This window comes from Salmo salar, chromosome ssa24 (assembly GCF_905237065.1).
Source record: "Salmo salar chromosome ssa24, Ssal_v3.1, whole genome shotgun sequence".
Lineage (NCBI taxonomy): Eukaryota > Metazoa > Chordata > Actinopteri > Salmoniformes > Salmonidae > Salmo > Salmo salar.
In genome coordinates, this window is record NC_059465.1 from 32,138,537 (window position 1) to 32,152,522 (window position 13,986).

General features: G+C 42.2%; 1 long non-coding RNA gene across 1 annotated transcript; it reads right to left on the reverse strand.

Annotated features, from left to right (window-relative positions):
- Nucleotides 1-3,415, reverse strand: LOC106585775 (uncharacterized). The gene is made up of 2 exons (XR_006761745.1): nucleotides 881-3,415; nucleotides 1-833 (listed from the first exon to the last, which is right to left on the reverse strand). It is a non-coding gene; the product is annotated as an uncharacterized lncRNA (long non-coding RNA).
- Nucleotides 3,416-13,986: the final 10,571 nt, after the last annotated feature.

Consider the following 13,986-nt stretch of genomic DNA (forward strand, 5'->3'; position numbering starts at 1 on the left):
TTAACATTGTTGGTTTGAATTAGTTTAATTACATATCACAATCATAAAATATCACAGCGATAGTCTATTACAATGTCAAACAGTGTTATACGGTGTCAAACGTTCAATTTTAGACTGGCATATATTCTTCAGAGGGAAAATAACAACGATATAATCTCGGTAATACAGGCATTACTGTTCTTTAAAGTGACAGAATGACACAAACCTACAGTATAGGATCACAGTTGCAGCCTGCTTGTCTATGTTTCATGACAAATGTTGTATGTTGTATGACGCACCAAAAGGTGGGGGAAAGCTTGACTTTTATGTTTACAAACACACTTCTGTTGAAATTGAGAAATAGTATGAATGATAACATTAGGTCAGAACCTGATTAGCCTACTTTGGTACTGTTAAAACCGTATGTTGGAGTGTTTGATAAAACGAATGCGTGGTTGAGGCCTGTGTAGCATACGTTCCAAACTGTTGAGAAATAGATTTAGGAAATGTGGGTTTACCCTGAACCTACCCTGATTTACAAATCGATTATTCTATCTATATTCTACAATATTCTACATGATTGGATCGAGTCTGCTTGCTTGGTGCATTCTTGAAGGGTCCTTTTGTTAGCCTTCAAATGTCAGTTGAATCAACTGGTGTCACTTTGAGGGAATGCTAATGTAAAGCTAACCATGGACACTTTAATTCAACTAAAGTGCAGTCAGATTTTAACCGCGTGCCATGTGCGTAATAATTGCACAGGGCTGGGTTTCATATCATTTAGGATTAAGAAGTTTTTTGTCTGAGCAGCTGGATGGATGCCTTCCCACCTATTTGGTCTCTCCTGTTAGCACCTGAACGACATGTTTCTATAGGGCCTAAACAATAATATGGTGAGCACCTGAACGACATGTTTCTATAGGGCCTAAACAATAATATGGTGAGCACCTGAACGACATGTTTCTATAGGGCCTAAACAATAATATGGTGAGCACCTGAACGACATGTTTCTATAGGGCCTAAACAATAATATGGTGAGCACCTGAACGACATGTTTCTATAGGGCCTAAACAATAATATGGTGAGCACCTGAACGACATGTTTCTATAGGGCCTAAACAATAATATGGTGAGCACCTGAACGACATGTTTCTATAGGGCCAATACAATATATGGTGAGCAGCAATAACACAGGTGAACAGGTGCATTGGACGACGTAGATGGAAATGCAAAACATTTTAGCGAACGTGTAAAGATTGTAGGATATAGGGCCTAGACTATGTGCAGTGAATTAGCCATTGTTACGAATACATATCACTAAATTAATAGCGCCGATGAAGGTCTACAACGTCACATTTTTGTGCAAATCACCTATGCTAAGCCATTCAACATTGTATTGTTTTACCCTAAATTTGGAACCTCAATTATTATAACGTGGAAACATATTGTTTAGTTATTGGGATCCTAACGTTAGTGTATTGTAGCCTAATACCTTTATAGAACCTCGTTGCTGATTATCTATCATTGGATATCTCTCTCCCTCTCTGCTCCCTTCTGCCCCCTCTCTCTCTCAATTCACACACACACACACACACACACACACACACACACACACACACACACACACACACACACACACACACACCTCAACTCTGAGAATTCTTGCAAAAACATCATAAAGTAGGCTACCCTACCTGTGTATATATATATATTATTCTGTTATTTTTTTGCCTATGGGTAATAGCATTGTCATACAGCCCTAGCTCCTATAGTCTAAAAACACGTCCGTGCATGAAAACATATCGTTAATGTTCTACTAGGTCTGATAAATATGTACATTGAATGTTTGATACATAGACAAGATAAAACATGTTATGTGTGTGACTGTGCAGAAAAATGAATGCCTATTTGACAATGCGACATTGCCAGTATAGCCTACCTGGTAACCATTGTAGCTTATACATCGGTCACGACGATGAAAACATAAAGCCAATAGGATTTCGACTCAAATTGAGTCTATGAATGTGTCTCGACTCGCATTGTCCCTCACACCCGTATATTCGAACAACCCGGCCCAGTTCCATGCTACAGCAAAGACCCTACTCGGTTCTAGCTGTGACGAGAATACAGGGGCGATGCTCTACTCAGCCCTGGAATGCTGTCATATGTCCTCCATAGATTTGAGCTCTTGTATTTGGTGGTTTATTCTGCTGGCTATTGTACCATTACTGGCTTCAAAAATGATCAAGACGACCATTTTTATACCATAGCACAATAATTTTGTCTTTCCGTCCTTTTTTATAATTCTTGAAAAAGCGTGCAGACCGCTAGCGGAAAACCGAATTATTCCGGTGCGCTTGGTAATGACGCGAGGAGATTTTCCACTGCTCGTGCATGAATAGGAGTGTGCATTTGCGATTTTTCATGACATCATCATCATCATTAATTTACACTCCCGTGGTCTGAGGCCTTTGACCTCACCGGGTTGGTCCAGATTTTGGCATTGGAAGCCTACCCCTCCTCCCCGTTTCCCCCATTCCTTGGGGATGGCCCTTTCCCCTCTCCTTTTAGACTGTTGGCAGCGGCTAGCCAACAGAACCGAAGCCTTGGTTTACAGACTTCGGCATCTATTTCATCTAACACGCTGGATACGTGCGGACAACTTGACAGACACATTTTGGCCACAAACGAGGTCCTCTCTTCATAATCCAAAACAATCGAGACGTTTTACCTGTGTAATTTCCGCACTTTCACCAGGCGGATTTCCTACCTCCTCCGTATCTTCTTCGCTGGCCTCACAGGATATATGTTGCTCTTGCCACAACGACTTAATAGAGGCGAAAGCGCCTTTTGTGGGATTGAATCATTTGCATTGCAAATCAGGGCCTGTGCAAGGATGGCTGCACCACAGCCTACTGTTCTCTCTCTTACTTCAACTCAGTGATGTTGGCGAATGTCATCTAAATATGACATAATCTAAACACAGGGATTATATGTCCTTTTTTGGACGTCGTGTTTTTTTTTTACAACGAGTGTGTCTGTGGGAGTTTGGAGGACTCATTACATGAAAGTGGCCTATATGGAAACAAAATATGATTATGTCGGCTATGGGAGTCAAATTAGGCCTACTTTTATATTGTGGTTTATTTGCCTCAAAGTATGGTGGACTACTCCTGAAAGCATGGGCACAATCCCCAACGCCCGGAAAACAGAAGAGAATTCTGGAATATTTTAGAAGAATGGGAAGTGGGTTGTTGTCTTTGGTTATCTAGCTGTATGAGTGTGATGGCCGTCATAAAGCTAGATAACCGAAAGTAAAAACGACTTCCAGACTCATCACGGACCTTGGAAATAGAAAATGGAAATAACAAGACGCATAAGCCTCCTCGGTGCACAAAATAATAACCTCGTTGGCTGGTATTACGAAGTAGATTTAAAAAGTCTTACAATTATAAATCATTGCTGTAGCATTAACCAGACATGTTCACTTATTGGAAATGTGAAAGAGTTGTATTGATTTATTATTCATGTTGATTGATTGCGTTTATTTTATGTTTGTGGTATTAGGACATTTGAAAACTTAATGTAGCCTATAGCTAATCACAACCATGAGTAAATGTTGCACACGCGCACGCGCGCACACACACACTATCATGTTTCTTGTTATATTCATCTTGAAATGCGTTATTTTCTATAATGAAATGTGGCAAATATGATATAGAACATATATCCGACTGAGAGTCCTAGCCATAACATACATGCTCCGTCTGGATAATGTAGGCTAGCATTGAGAATGAGATTGACGTTAACGTTTTTTTATTTCAGCATGATGAACTCCAACCAGGAAACGGCGCTGGCATCCCAAACAGCAATAATTAGAACGTATACAGAGCTGACAAAAATGGAGAGGAGGGATTTGGGTATGGGCTAAAAGGGGGGGGGGGGGGGGGGGGGTCGGCCCTGCTTAATTGATTCAGTTAACCACAGGGCTGGAGATGTGAACGACTGGACGCTCCCATTCCCACGCTCGGGGGCAAGTGGCAATGCCATGCCCAGTCCGAATATGACAGACAGCGCCGTGAGAGGGGGGGGGGGGGTCATGAAAAGACGTCAAGTGCACCAGACTCATCTGCATCCCCATAGAAAGAGGCGATGTTGCCCACCCAGCGGACGCGGCCTCCAAACTTGGAGTAGTAACGGTTTTGAATGCGTAATTCGTTGCCAATTGTAGGCAACTGACAATTAGGACCGTGGGTCATTATCTTAAAACTGTATGGGTTTATGCATCCATACAAAGATGTTCTATAATTACGGAATAGTATATGGGCCTACTTGAGCGCTCTAACACTGATCTATTGTTTGACTCATGATTTTTCATGTCACAGAGAAAGCAATAGGCAGAAGTCTAACGAATTGAATAGATGACATCACGTCATGTGCGCTCTGTATTTGAATTTGAACAGGACTTTAAAAAAATCTTAATTTATTTCTAAAACAATGCCTAATTAATATAAAGGATTTTTTCACAGAGTTAGGCCTAGCTAAAGCCCACATTTATATTCGTTTTTTGAATTGTGATTAATATTTTACATCCGAATAAATTGCATCTGAAAGAAATAGCCTAAAAGTGCAGGGATTGCTTCTGGGCTGTTGATTCTGTATGGTGGATGATATTAGCTATACAGGCCATTATATTAGTCGCCAGTGGATTTGTTTATTAACTATCCAGGGACCACATGGCATTCATAAGGCACATGGTGACCGGCGGGATAGATGTTTTGTTTCTTTATTGATGGTAACACAGTTGGATAGAATTTTACAAATGCCATAAACATTAAAGGCTTTGTTGGCAACACAATAGGGTTGTAAAAAACATTGTTCCTAAAATATGGCTTTGCAACAATACATATTTCGGCTACATTGGAGAATAGCCTCCATTTATGATGCCAGTTGTATGATGCCGGCTGTTTTTTTTGTTAATGGATGTTAGTGGTCTGTTGTCTGTGGATGAGGTTATTGTTAGGTTCGTGCGTGATGAGAGTCTCCTGTAGGCTACACACGTGCCTTTAATTCAATTATGAACTGTTCTTTTTCGAATAGATCTGTTGTATATTTAGGACAGTCTTAGTAACCTATTAGGCCTTTTCAAATGGAAGTTAAGGTTTATTTTAAAAATATAGTTTGTAATGTCCTATGATATAGCCTATTGTAAGCATTTCACTCTTAGTCTACACCTGTTGTTTGCAAAGCATGTGACAAATACAATTTGATTTGATTGTATAGCCTATAGCGCTTGATTGATTAGCTGTAGCCTAAAATATGAAAGTGTATGTTTGTGCCCAAATGCTGGCCTACGTTGTTTTTAGCTGAACGGTCATAGGCCTATGTGGAAGATGTATAGGTCTAAACTGCATGCGTATGCAGTGGTAGGCAATAGTGCACAGAGGTTTATTCAAGTTCAATGTTAAATAGGCTCACAGTGGCTGAAAGGGGTCTCTTGCCGAGTTTCTCACACCGTAAGACAAAACTAGTGTGTCTTGTCTCGACCCTTTTAAAAGACCGTGTACAATGCCAGGTCATTCATTATACGTTTGCCTGAAAGAAGATTTGAGAACACCATTTGGAAAAGCAGTGAATAACCACGTTTCATTGTCCCAGGATAAGTTGTTAGAAATCGTTGTCTAGACTTATGAATGGCTGCATTGTTTTCTAGTCTGGGGCCATACTAAATGCCAGCGCAGTGTAAATAAAAACTTGAGGTCTGTAAGTAACCCAGCATATATAAATCAGTTGATTCTCCACAGTATAAAAGGCCACTGCACTGCACTGACTGAATAAAAATGTTTCTTCATCATTTGAAGTCTGGAGATGTTTAATGGTGTGACTTCACCACAATTCTATTTTATGCTTTTTACAGTAAATCATGTCTACCATTTCAACAAATTATTCCTCAGCCAATGCATTTTGGGGCAGAATTGCTAGCCTGTTTGTGTCTTACTAGGCTGTTTGTGTCTTGTTAGCCTATTTGTGTCTTACTAGCCTGTTTGTGTCTTACTAGCCTGTTTGTGTCTTATTAGTCCGTTTGTGTCTTATTAGCCTATTTGTGTCTTATTAGCCTGTTTGTGTCTTACTAGGCTGTTTGTGTCTTGTTAGCCAATTTGTGTCTTACTAGCCAATTTGTGTCTTACTAGCCTGTTTGTGTCTTACTAGCCTGTTTGTGTCTTACTAGCCTGTTTGTGTCTTATTAGCCTATTTGTGTCTTATTAGCATGTTTGTGTCTTACTAGGCTGTTTGTGTCTTGTTAGCCTATTTGTGTCTTACTAGCCTGTTTGTGTCTTATTAGCCTGTTTGAGTCTTACTAGCCTGTTTGTGTCTTATTAGGCTGTTTGTGTCTTGTTAGCCTATTTGTGTCTTACTAGCCTGTTTGTGTCTTATTAGCCTGTTTGAGTCTTACTAGCCTGTTTGTGTCTTATTAGGCTGTTTGTGTCTTGTTAGCCTATTTGTGTCTTACTAGCCTGTTTGTGTCTTATTAGCCTGTTTGAGTCTTACTAGCCTGTTTGTGTCTTACTAGCCTGTTTGTGTCTTACTAGCCTGTTTGTGTCTTATTAGCCTATTTGTGTCTTATTAGCATGTTTGTGTCTTACTAGGCTGTTTGTTCTTGTTAGCCTACTTTATGTGTCTTACTAGCCTGTTTGTGTCTTATTAGCCTGTTTGAGTCTTACTAGCCTGTTTGTGTCTTATTAGGCTGTTTGTGTCTTGTTAGCCTATTTGTGTCTTACTAGCCTGTTTGTGTCTTATTAGCCTGTTTGAGTCTTACTAGCCTGTTTGTGTCTTACTAGCCTGTTTGTGTCTTACTAGCCTGTTTGTGTCTTATTAGCCTGTTTGAGTCTTACTAGCCTGTTTGTCTCTTACTAGTCTGTTTGTGTCTTGCTAGCCTATTTGTGTCTTACTAGCCTGTTTATGTCTTACTAGCCTGTTTGTGTCTTACTGGTTTGCAGTAGCCTACTTTCATGTTCTTTGTAGGCACTATGTTTCACCATAATGTAGCACTGTATCATACAGCGGATGTTAACCCCAGTCATTCTCTTCAGTAGGTAAGCCATCACAATGCAATGCTAGATGTAGCCCAGTGTTGCCAGAAGAGAGCAATATCACATGTCTGAAACTGCTGCAAATCCGCCTCATAGTCACTCTCAATATTCCTGCTGTGCATGCTGTAACATAGAAACAGGCAGGCAGCAGTTTCCATGGGGCGTACACTGTCTCCAGAGCATGAGTGTATATCACATTAATGGTATTTAGTCTCCTTGTGAACACTGGAAAATCATGCACGAGTCTGTGGTAATATTATACATACTCTATCAAGTTGTATATTTAGCTACAATTCATGTAGGCCTACACCCGACAGCAGACAGTCTTACATATTCTTTTCTCTAGCTCATCTTTGTTGGCTGAGTAGTGTATTTTACAGTAGGAAGTGCTTGGAGTGGATGTGAGAATGGTTGTGGTTATTTCTGAAACTGCCATACAGGCAGGCTGGGGGGAAGGAGAGGAGGAGAAGCCTTGCCACCCCTTTCAAAAGGTCCATTCTCACAGAGAAATATAGGCGTCTGATTTGACTATGCGTGTAGAGATGGGTGGGGACGACGTTGCCTCTCTCTGCTCAGTAATGCTGGCTCTTCTGTCCCCTCCCTCCCCACTCACACTTACAGTGCTCTGCATCCATTTTTGTCACATGATTGGCTGAATAACATAACCATGGCAACCATGGCAGGTTTTTCATATTCATTGGGCAAGCAATCAGCATATTTGACACCAGCGTGTCAATTTTTATATGTGCATTCTTTCTGTGCAGAGGGCTCATGTATTTACATTCAATACAAGTCAAATCTAGGTAGTGACTTTATGATGCAGGTAATTTCTATGCCAGACTAAGGATGTAAAATGGTCACCAAGCTGTTGCTACTGTTATTATAGCTTAAGTATTGTCATAACACTGATGTTTTATTGCATAGGGACAGCTGAAGAGTGTTTCTCTCTGCTAATACAGGAGTAATAAAGGCCTAGTTCACAAATTTTGTGGATTTAAATGTAGATTTATCAGAGGTTACTGCAGCACCCTCAGCACCCCTAATTCCCACGGCTATGGCCTTCTGCATCATGTACTGTAGATGAGGAACAATGGTTGTGTCTCAGTAGCATCTGGTCTGTCTGGCTTCAGCATGTCTCTCTCTCTGTGTCTCAGTAGCGTCTGGTCTGTCTGGCTTCAGCATGTCTCTCTCTCTGTGTCTCAGTAGCGTCTGGTCTGTCTGGCTTCAGCATGTCTCTCTCTCTGTGTCTCAGTAGCATCTGGTCTGTCTGGCTTCAGCATGTCTCTCTCTCTCTGTCTCAGTAGCATCTGGTCTGTCTGGCTTCAGCATGTCTCTCTCTCTGTGTCTCAGTAGTGTCTGGTCTGTCTGGCTTCAGCATGTCTCTCTCTCTCTGTCTCAGTAGCATCTGGTCTGTCTGGCTTCAGCATGTCTCTCTCTCTCTGTCTCAGTAGCATCTGGTCTGTCTGGCTTCAGCATGTCTCTCTCTCTGTGTTTCAGTAGTGTCTGGTCTGTCTAGCTTCAGCATGTCTCTCTCTCTGTGTCTCAGTAGTGTCTGGTGTGTCTGGCTTCAGCATGTCTCTCTCTCTGTGTCTCAGTAGTGTCTGGTCTGTCTGGCTTCAGCATGTCTCTCTCTCTCTGTCTCAGTAGCATCTGGTCTGTCTGGCTTCAGCATGTCTCTCTCTCTCTGTGTCTCAGTAGTGTCTGGTCTGTCTGGCTTCAGCATGTCTCTCTCTCTCTGTCTCAGTAGCATCTGGTCTGTCTGGCTTCAGCATGTCTCTCTCTCTGTGTCTCAGTAGTGTCTGGTCTGTCTGGCTTCAGCATGTCTCTCTCTTTGTGTCTCAGTAGTGTCTGGTCTGTCTGGCTTCAGCATGTCTCTCTCTCTCTGTCTCAGTAGCATCTGGTCTGTCTGGCTTCAGCATGTCTCTCTCTCTGTGTCTCAGTAGTGTCTGGTCTGTCTGGCTTCAGCATGTCTCTCTCTTTGTGTCTCAGTAGCATCGTGTCTGTCTGGCTTCAGCATGTCTCTCTCTCTGTCTCAGTAGCGTCTGGTCTGTCTGGCTTCAGCATGTCTCTCTCTCTGTCTCAGTAGTGTCTGGTCTGTCTGGCTTCAGCATGTCTCTCTCTCTGTCTCAGTAGCATCTGGTCTGTCTGGCTTCAGCATGTCTCTCTCTCTCTGTCTCAGTAGCATCTGGTCTGTCTGGCTTCAGCATGTCTCTCTCTCTGTGTCTCAGTAGTGTCTGGTCTGTCTGGCTTCAGCATGTCTCTCTCTCTGTCTCAGTAGCATCTGGTCTGTCTGGCTTCAGCATGTCTCTCTCTCTGTCTCAGTAGCGTCTGGTCTGTCTGGCTTCAGCATGTCTCTCTCTCTGTGTCTCAGTAGTGTCTGGTCTGTCTGGCTTCAGCATGTCTCTCTCTCTGTGTCTCAGTAGCATCTGGTCTGTCTGGCTTCAGCATGTCTCTCTCTCTGTGTCTCAGTAGTGTCTGGTCTGTCTGGCTTCAGCATGTCTCTCTCTCTGTGTCTCAGTAGTGTCTGGTCTGTCTGGCTTCAGCATGTCTCTCTCTCTCTGTCCCAGTAGCATCTAGTCTGTCTGGCTTCAGCATGTCTCTCTCTCTGTGTCTCAGTAGTGTCTGGTCTGTCTGGCTTCAGCATGTCTCTCTCTCTGTGTCTCAGTAGTGTCTGGTCTGTCTGGCTTCAGCATGTCTCTCTCTCTGTGTCTCAGTAGCGTCTGGTCTGTCTGGCTTCAGCATGTCTCTCTCTTTGTGTCTCAGTAGTGTCTGGTCTGTCTGGCTTCAGCATGTCTCTCTCTCTCTGTCTCAGTAGCATCTGGTCTGTCTGGCTTCAGCATGTCTCTCTCTCTCTGTGTCTCAGTAGCATCTGGTCTGTCTGGCTTCAGCATGTCTCTCTCTCTGGGTCTCCTGGACATGAACTTGAACTTGAGACAGGCAGCCAGACACCATCTGTGCGCGATGACTAATGAATTCAGTGCATTCACGGCTGTGGGGCACCACCATTGATGAGCAGACGACCCCCAGACTGGGTTAGCTCTTCATCACTAATAGAATGCAGGCACCAAAGCAGCTGTTAGTCGCATTTTTTTGTTTATGGAAAAAAAATGAGCGTGTGTTTCATTTAGTGGTCATATTTGTGAGTGTGTGCATGACTGCATGATTCCCTATATGTTTGTGTATACACATGTTAATTGTACATAATGCATGATAATACCCAATTGTGTGTATAAATGTCTACTGTCCACCTTGTCGGCCAACTATTTCTGACACATCTCATTTGAAATCCCAGGCCAGCCATTACAAATAGGTGGCCGGGCTAAAGACATTGCCTTGATAATTGAAAGGGTCGGTTTAGCATTTCCGTGATAAGGCCTGGTAACCGAATAAGGTACTAGTGCTGAAACAAGCCAAGCGCTATGTGAATTCCTCAGTCCCTCCTCCTTCCTCCCTCTCAGGCCTCTGTCACACACACCAGGCTTTTCCCTCTGGTTGGTGTCGCCGTGGCAACGGGAGGTGAGCTCACGGTGCGCACGCCGGCATCAGCGCCGCTGGAGCAGGACAGGTTCCTGGTTTCAGAGAGTGTGTGTGTGTGTTTGTGTGTAACTGACTAGAATGACACCCTCCTTGTCTCCTGGGCTCAATTTAGATTCATCACACACATTGAAGTGTTGCAATGTTTTTCCTGTCAGGTGACTTTTTCCTCCATTAACAGTGGTGTGATGGATATTCTTAGCAATGCACAGGGTGACCACACACAGTAGATATGGCTGCTGCTCTCACACAGTGACGACAGCCTACCGCTGTAGATGCTGTTTCAATCGGCATCAAACATGTGGCAATGCAGTGCATTTCAGTGCACACACACGCACGCAGTAAGCCACACACACAGTACCATTGTCTCTTCTTACCACTGGTTCCACTGTGGTCCGCCTCCTGCCTCCTGCCTCCTGCCTCCTGCCTCCTGCCGCCTCCTGCCTCCTCCTAAACGATCAACCAGCCATAACATGGGCCAATAATCCATTGTGGAATGTCATGGTTGGGCCCTTTTTAATGACATCACGCATGGTCACTTGAGCGTGGTTGTGAGGAGCAGCAGGCATGCTGTGCTCTGCCACGGTGTCCCTCCCTCCAGCAGCCTGCATAGAGGTGGTTATGGACATGGTGTTAGTCATACCACTACATTAGAGCTACCTACCTCCATGTGTCACTGTCCATGCAATTACCTTCAAAACATGACTGGATAACAGTCAGCTTATTAGGACATTAATGACAGTTAGTCCTACCCCACACGACTAACATTTTTAGAAAAAAGGGTTCTTAAAGGTTCCTTTGGCTGTTCCTATAGGATAACCCTTTAAAAAAAAGGTAGAACCGTTTTGGTTCCAGGTAGAACTCTTTTGAGTTCCATGTAGAACCCTCTGTGGAAAGGGTTTTATGTGGAACACAAAACGGGTTCTACCTGGAACCAAAAAGTTTTTTTTTAAAGTGTTCTCCTATGGGGACAGCCAAATACACGTTTACGTTCTAGATAGCACCTTTTTATCTAAGAATGGACACACGTATTTTTATGATATGGGTTTGTTTGTTAACGGGAAGCGTAAATGGAACATCTGATAATGATATTATTGTTTGAGCAAAATGTTTAACTCTGAATTAAAGGACGCTAAAATAGATGAGGAACAAAGCAACATGTACAGTCTTTAAAACATCATAAATCAAACATACAAAAATGGATGCAGAAGACATTTTAGTTTGTCTCATAAGCACACAGTGTTACTTACACTCAGATAATGGACTTAGATAATATGTAAATGTATAAAATACATAATAATAAAACATAAAAAAATCCATTAAAGGCCAAAATAGTAAACAATTGTTAACTTGCGTTTTAATAATTTATATTCATAAACATTTATTTTTCAAACATACCTCCCTGCCCATTCCATATAGTGATCAACAGAATTCAACAAATATGCTTATGCTAGCTAGCTACATTAGACTTACTTCATCATAATTGCTAATGGTAATGATGCTAACAACACACAGCAGAAATTATTGCGGCAACAAGATTAATATGACTGATGTTGTGAGCATTGGCGTGTACAATAGCTACTCTGGCTGCATACGTATGAATGGCGGCTTTACAGTATACGCCTAAACCCATCTGCCTGCCTGTCTGTCCTTTTCAATATGTCTGTGCTCCGATGGCTTTTTATTATGCAAATACCCCTGCTATAAATAAATTAGTATAATTGCATTTGAAATATGCTTTGAATCCTCTCGTAAGATGAATGTGTGTTAATAATGTATTTCATGTTACTGCATTATTCATTCTCAATTAATTACAAATAACCAACAGAGACGCCTTGTGGCTTTACTGTTCTGACGTACCGTGTGTGTGTGTGTGTGTGTGTGTGTGTGTGTGTGTGTGTGTGTGTGTGTGTGTGTGTGTGTGTGTGTGTGTGTGTGGACACTGTACTTTTCCTTCAATGTTGCCATATATGTCATTTTGCTCTGGTCTATTAAGGCAGCGGTATATAATTGCTCACACATACTCTACACATGCAGTCATTTTACAGTATCTAATTTAGTAGTTAAAGGGCTCTTTCATGTGAAAATGTTTAGAAATAATTTGAGCAAGGCCTATGGTTTTAGAACCCACCAACCAATTCGTATGGCTCAAATAACTATAGAATCCATCTTTAACCTAATGAATGATGCCGACTACTTTACCTTCCGTTATTACGGAGGGGATGTAGGTGACTTGAAATACACATCAATAGAGGCAGCACTGCTACAATTAAAGAGCTGACTGTTCAGGCGATGTGGAATCTTGGCTTGTCTAGGGATATGGCTACGCTGAATATAGAATAGTAAGCACTGCAAGTAGTCGCCACGGTAACATTAGCATCTGGACCTTTTATGCAAATTTGATGAGAGAGGACTCATGCATATACACCAAGGCACCAGAGCCAGCCCCTAATATCGTTATTAGAGAGGGGGAAATTACATATTTATAAGGGGGACAGTGGTTAGGGGGAGGGGTGCTTGCCCAGTGTTGTCGTGAAGAGCCATGATAGAGGAGGAGGAGGAGAGTGAGGAGGGACCTGGTTGGCTCACTGAAGGAGTGTCTCTCCCTCAAGGTGCCACCATCTTAAGGCGTTTGGCAGTGGTGAGCGTGTGAGGAGGGTAGACCTAAAATGTCCGCTGGCACATACACACACACAGGCGTAGGCGTACACGCACTAGAAGCGTGGTCGGTGCACCTGGTGCTCTGAGGCCAATTATTCAATTAGTGGCATCGCCAGCCATGCATGCCAAGCACCTCATTTGCATACATGAATTCCTCCGATTACTGTCACCTATGTGATTTTCCCTTGTCATGCTTTCCAATATTGGTGTCTCACACTGTGTGGACTGCATCTGTCACACCGGCAAACAAAAATTAACTAACTGTATTTGACTTTTCCACTTTTAAGCAAATTCTTGGCTACAGACAAAGCGGATATCTCTGTGTCACATTGCATGTGAAAATTGGTATGCTCTCTTTGGGATTCTTTTAAATGATTCAAGTGTTGGCAAAACATGGTAGGAACTGTGTCAAGTTCGCTTGCAGGCCAAAAGTAAAACTCGAAGATGGATTCATTAACTAAGTCCAATGGTATAAAAATTAAGACAGGAAGCCATTGCAATAGTTGTAAAACATGTCCTTATGCTATACTCCATTTCTGTTATCATTAGCCTAAAACACTACACATAAAATAAATGAAATATAATTTAACTTTTTGTCAAAAATAACCTAGCTACAGTTTCAAATTCCATACTGCAATGAAGAGTCTACAAAGAAAAAACAATACTATCCTTAGCTAGTTTCAAATGATGCTTCTAATTGTTAGAAATGTAAAAAATGATCA